Source organism: Crocodylus siamensis, chromosome 4, assembly GCF_052110815.1.
Source record: "Crocodylus siamensis isolate JL-2025a chromosome 4, ASM5211081v1, whole genome shotgun sequence".
Classification (NCBI taxonomy): Eukaryota; Metazoa; Chordata; order Crocodylia; family Crocodylidae; genus Crocodylus; species Crocodylus siamensis.
Window position 1 is genome coordinate 14343359 of NC_143398.1, and position 6000 is coordinate 14349358.

General features: G+C 50.4%; 1 protein-coding gene across 1 annotated transcript in view; it reads right to left on the reverse strand.

Moving 5' to 3' along the window:
- The window catches only part of DMTF1 (cyclin D binding myb like transcription factor 1), a 45295-nt gene extending 43011 nt beyond the window's left edge, over positions 1-2284 (reverse strand). The window contains exon 1 of the mRNA XM_090041847.1: positions 2121-2284. The gene's annotated coding sequence lies outside the window, so the exon portion shown is untranslated. The remainder of the gene's footprint in view (positions 1-2120) is intronic.
- Between the last annotated feature and the right edge of the window lie 3716 nt (positions 2285-6000).

A 6000-nucleotide genomic window follows, 5' to 3' on the forward strand; every position in this document is an offset into this window, starting at 1 on the left:
ACTGATTAGGTAGCTCTGTTGCTTCTAACGTATCGTTATAGACGTTAACTTCTATGCACCAAAACAAAAGCTTACAGATGGCAAAATATTGACACAAACAATAAATATTTCAGCATCAATCTTGCAACTGACTGCAAGGATCAGTTCCCAGTCTAGATCCAAGTTCTAGATCCATTAGCTGAGGAGTGGGCAAAATAAAGCTGGTGGGAGTGGATGACAGGCTGTGGGCAAGCTGTGCTTGTGCCACTGTCTCTGCTAGCAGGCGGCTCCTCCAGCCTCTGCGGGTGCCACAGGGGTGGGGGCTGGGTGGAGGTGGCCCTGCCCAGCACTGTGTGTGGGCCTGGGAGATGGAGTCCAGCCCAGGGCTTACAGGGTCAGATTCCATCTCCCAGACACTGCAGGAAGCGCTGGGTAGAAGCACCCAGAGACAGGAGCCAGAGCTGCCGCCCACAGTGCCCGCCAGCAGAGGTGGGGTCCCAAGTACGGCTCATACAGGCAGGCAAGTGGGCAGAGCTGCTTCTGCACAGCATCTCCCCCGCGCCCCCCCCGGCCCCGGTGCCTGGAAGATGCAGTCCAGCTCCGCAGGTCCTGGGCAAGCCCCGCTTGGTCCCCAGCCTCTGCTGGTGGGCAGCACCCAGGGCCTGCAGGACTGGACTGATCTCCCAGCCACAGGCTTTCATGTTGTCTCATCCTGCCGTCAGGGCTCCACACGTGCTAGGAGCCCTGACGGTGGGGTAGGACAACATAGTGGCCTGCAGTCGGTGCTCATTCTGGGCAGGGGTGGATGGATGGGCCAGGGCCAAGAAGCACCTGCGCATATGCACGCATATGGCCCTCAACAGCTCATCAAAACTGGTTAAGTGGCCCTCCAGCCCAAACAGTTGCCCACCCCTGCATTAACTGATGCACCACTACCTAGGAGGTACTGCTAGTCGTCCTTCTGCTACTTGCAGTCACACAGCAGCGCTATTTAAAAAGCCCAATGTCCTCTGGATACTCAAATACTTTTCGTGATAAGTTTTTTGTTAATAAAAACCATTTATAAAATTCTTTGTTTATAAAACCTGCCCATAACTCACGTTGGCCGTATCAGACTTGCGCCTTTTCTAAGTAATAAGAAAAATTCTTGGTGGCTTCCCCTTACAGAGGTGAGACATCTCCCTTCATCTGGTGACAAACGCACCTTGTCACAGGGAGGGGATCTGTGAGATCATGACAACGCCCGGGGGACGCTGCACCTGTCCGCCCACATGCCACTCGCTGACAGCAGCTGGCCTTGGACAATTTAAACATGTCTCACATCTACACCTGGCCAGAGCACCTGTCGCTTGCTCACACACGCAGACCCACGGCATGCACGCGTGTCAGATGTACATGCAGACTCACACACGTGGAGACGTCACACACGCAGACATGTCAGACATGTCCACACACATCAGACAGATGTGCAAGACACACGCCCATGACAGACACGCGTGCAACAGACACACACATAAACACATGCGTCAGATGGACACAAACACATGCACCCAACACAGATGGGAACATAAACACACATGCCTGACACAGATGGACACGCAGACACACGTGTGTGTCTGTACATCTGTGTATGTGTGCACACACATGCCCAGGTCAGACAGATGCACAGACACACGAGCGTCGCACACACGTGTGCCACACATGTCCATCACTGCAGCTGCCCCAGGCGGTCCCCAAGCCACCCGCTCCCATTCCATGACCCCCCGGGGCACCCCCATATCCCGCTGGGGGAGGGGGAACACCCCATGTCCCGCGGGGGGGTTGCCGCATATTTGAAAACCACCGAATAAATAAGGGGCCGCAAGGCCCCCTGACACGTCGCCCCCGGCTGCCGCCGCCATTTGGCCCCGCGCTCTCCCCGCCGCCATTTTCCTGGCGCCTTCCCCGGAGGTGCGCGCGGCCGTCCCTGAGGCGGGTCCCACCGGCGCTATGCGCCGGGCCCGGGGCGGGGGGGTGGGGAGGAGGGGGGTCCTCGCGGGGCCGCTCCCGGCCGCGGCCGCCGCCCTCGCCCCGGGCCCGGCGCGCCCCGGCCCCACGTTGCAGCCGGCGGCCCTGTCGGGCGCAGGTCCCCGCGCACTTACTTCCTGTTTTGGGTCCGGGCACTTGAGAAACCAGGATGGAGGCGCCCAAGTACCAGGATGGAGGCGCCGAGCGGCGGGAGCGGCGCGGGGGAGCGGCAGGGCCGGGCGCAGCAGGCCGCGGCCGCCGGAAGCGCCCCGCCCTCCGCTTGCCGCCTTCCGGCGCCACAAAGCTCACGGCGCGGCCCACGCGGTGGCACAGCGCGAAAAAAGTCCCGCCTCCCCCCACTCCCGTGCTCTTGGGGAGCCCTCTGCGTGGGACCCGCCTCCTAATCCTCCTCTGTGCCCCTGCGGAGGGACCGTGGCACCTCTCTGCTGACGGTGTCAGCCTTCAGTATTGAGGCTGGTTGTCAAATGTTTTAAGTTTAAAAAGTTTCCATTCTCGCAGCCCGGAGAACAAAAAAACACTGGAGTCAAAATCTCTGCTGCGCCAATGCGGCGAGTGTTTGCGCTTGCAAGACTCCCCCGGGGGCCCTTAAGGCCGGGGGAGCTCTCTCCAGCCCAGGGGTGGGCCCCTAAAAAAATTTAGAAACTTAATATTTACCTGCCCCTGGCGGCCTGTTGTGCGGCCCTCGATGGCTTGCCAAAACTCAGTGAGCGGCCCTCCGCTGCCCAAAATAATTGCCGAGCCCCTTGGTGCTCTGCAAAACAGCATAGGTTTCATAGACGTCAGGCCTGCAAGGGACCTGGTAACATTGTCCGGTCCAGCCCCTGGGGCACGACATCAGCTGGGGTCAAAGGATCCCAGTAAGATAAGCGTGCAAATGGCACTGCTGGTTTCACTGGAGCGCGGGCATGGGTCCCCGAGGGAGAAGGCAGCTTTACGTGCCCGTAGGGTGGCCGTCATTGAGGACAGTCTGGTTTTCTTCTAATCTGTCCTCTATTGATACGAAATCCGATGCCTTTATGTCCTGTTTTCCTCTCGCGTGTGCACCACGGCCCGGAGGATGGATGGTTGCCTGCTACGTAACAGCGACGTTGCAGAACAAAGGGTAGCTTGACTGGTGGAGCATCAGGGCCAGTGAAAAGAGAAGAGGGTTGTTAACACCAGTGGGAGGAAGATTTTGAAAGGGATCAGGCCGTGAAGTCAGTTGACTCCCTCACTCCTGCCTGAATCAGAAATGCTGCTCCCATTGCCAGGCAGCTGATTTTAAACTTTGGGTGGAGCAGAACTCAAACCGGGGTGCGAGCGCGCCAGTGCTGGTCTCCGATATTTTGTCAGCTCGAATACTCCAGGAACAAAGCCACCCAGTACAGGTTCCTAGGTGACAGCACAACTTTATTGGATGCGCCGAGGTGGGGAAGCAGAAAAACATTGCCAGAAATAGATAACAGACAGGATAACTGTAGAAGAAAGGCTAGCTTGATTGAAGAAAGATCAAAGGTTATTGAGTGAAGAGCTCAGTAGGAATCAAATGGATAATAATAAACCATGAAGTCAGTTGACTACCTCAAGTCCAGCTGAGTAAACATGTTTGGTTTAAACTTTGGTGGAGTCGGACTCAAAGGGGGTTGAACTGCCCCACCATGCCCTGAATCTGGCCCTACCTATACTGAATCAATAAGAGCAATAGAGTACTTCAGATAAACCATCACCTTCTTCCACACCCTTTTCTATGAGATCTACTGTACTTCCACTCGCTAGGAAGTCATCAGATCTACCTTACACTCTCTGAGGTAAATCAGGCCTAATCAATGGGACTGTGCCAATGAAAAAGCAATAAATGTCCATCTTCTGCCAGCGCTTTCCCATTGAATCACATTGTGCACTCTCTTCCTCACACTTGTACCATGCTGCTACCTCTGCTTAGTTGCCTGCTATACTAAGCTATACTTTACTGTGTTAAAGTATTCAAAAGTATTCAAAAGTCTACTATGACATATGAAAATGACATATGAAAATTAAATTAATAAGGGAATAGACACATCAGAAATCTGTCAAGGGACGAGATCACAAAAAAAAGTGTGTTGCTCATTTTTTTTTATATTGAGAGCTTGATTATAGGACTATTCAGCATTTCTGGGGCTCATTCTACAAGCCTGCTTACATGAGTAGCCTCTGAGTTCAGTGAAACTAGTTCTGTGAGTAAAAACTGTCGTCCCTCCTAACCTAGTGTCCTGTAATATAGTTAGTCAAAGAAGTAAATCATAGGAAAATGACATTTCATTATGACATTTTATATGACATCTTTGCAGAGAAAGGGGAAAAGTACATTATTTTGTGTAAACTATAAAATGTGCAAAGTCCTTGAGTTTAAAATATGCATTCCCATAGCAGGGCTATTTAAAAAAACAAATAAAAGAATTCTTTTATCTTCATGTATTAATGTGTAAGATGGGGGGAAGACCAAATGAAATGGGGATACATAACTGAGACCAAATGGAAAGGGCATGTAACTTGCCAAGAGGGAAACATAGGGAGTCTGCCATACATTGTGGATCCAGCAATTCAGAACTAGAAATGTCTTCTGTTCAGGAATGGGAAGATCTATTTTGTAACTGTTAAGAATTCCTGAGTTTTCTTAGTTTTTCTCTAATTCATTAAACATGTCTAAGCTGCCATCTCTGCAAGTGTTTCATGTGCTTATCCTACGTGGCAGAGATTGGGAGATGCCTCTAGTTACAGTTGCTTCCTTTTATCAAATTCTATTTTTGGTTGCTTGTAACCTGGACAAACCTCAATTGTTCAGGCAGAATTTTTTTCCATTTTAGGTATTTGCTTGGAGTGAATATTTTTGGAGGAAAATTCAGCAAAAGTGATTAAGTGATTTTTCTCAGAAATAGGTTTTCACAGAATATGCATCATTTACCCATATTAAAAATATAACGGTTTTACAGCTTAAAAAATGATATTGCTTCTATGCGGTTGAGCAAGGATTGAAGTTGCACTGGAGCTACAACAATGGAGAAGAATTTTTCACAAAAACATCTTAGTGGATTAAGTTTGGGTCAATCTAACCAAGCGGGTACATCTGCATTGCTTCTGGATAGTGTTAATAAGCACCACCATGAGCAACAGCCTGCCTGGCTTCGTGCATAATTTAGACTGGATCTGGGGACCAGAAAGGAAGCATGCCAGTGAGGTCTCCGTGCTTACGGGTACGGGTACAGAGTCACGCTATGGTGAATATAGTCGTCATTGACGGCATGTTCTACTCATTTCAGGTCACTCAGCAGGTTGAAGGTGGAGCTGGCAACTGAACCTCGGTCTTCAGAGTCCCAGCCTAGCGCTCTGTCCACTGCCCCCTTGGTGTGGTGCATCCCTAGTTGGCTGCTTTTTGGCCAGAAATCTCTCAGGTTTGGATGCTGATATTTTGCTTTCCCCTAACTTTCAAATGCTGAGATGTGAGACCAAACGTTCCCTTCTGCCATGAGTGGACTACTTGTTCCTTATGGCAGAACAGTCAACAAAGAGGACGTTTTGGGCTTTGTGTAATGAATGGCCCTAGCTCTGTGTGCATATAGATGCATCACTCTCTAGTGTAATGAAAGAATAAAGAAATTCCCATGTGGGTCATGCAAGTCAGCCACAAATTCATTATTATGAAAAATCAGGCTCTCACTTTAATTTATATGCCCTAAGTGCTCAGCTAGTTATTGCACTCCCTGACTGATTCAGCAAAAAGAAAGATTTTCAGTGGACAAGCATACCAACAAGAACTGGATTATGTGGATAATCCTTATCTCCACCAGAGCTCGTGGAGCAGGATGGACTCTTAGTCTTGAATCTCTTCCTTGGTTTTCTGGATTTAAATCAGATTCTCAGACTCTTATTTTCCTTTCATTTCAACTAGGCACATATGTATCATCCATGCAAAACTATCCTACATAGAATGTGGCAGGGTGTATTTCCCCTCCTCCTGGACTTATATTTTCATAACAG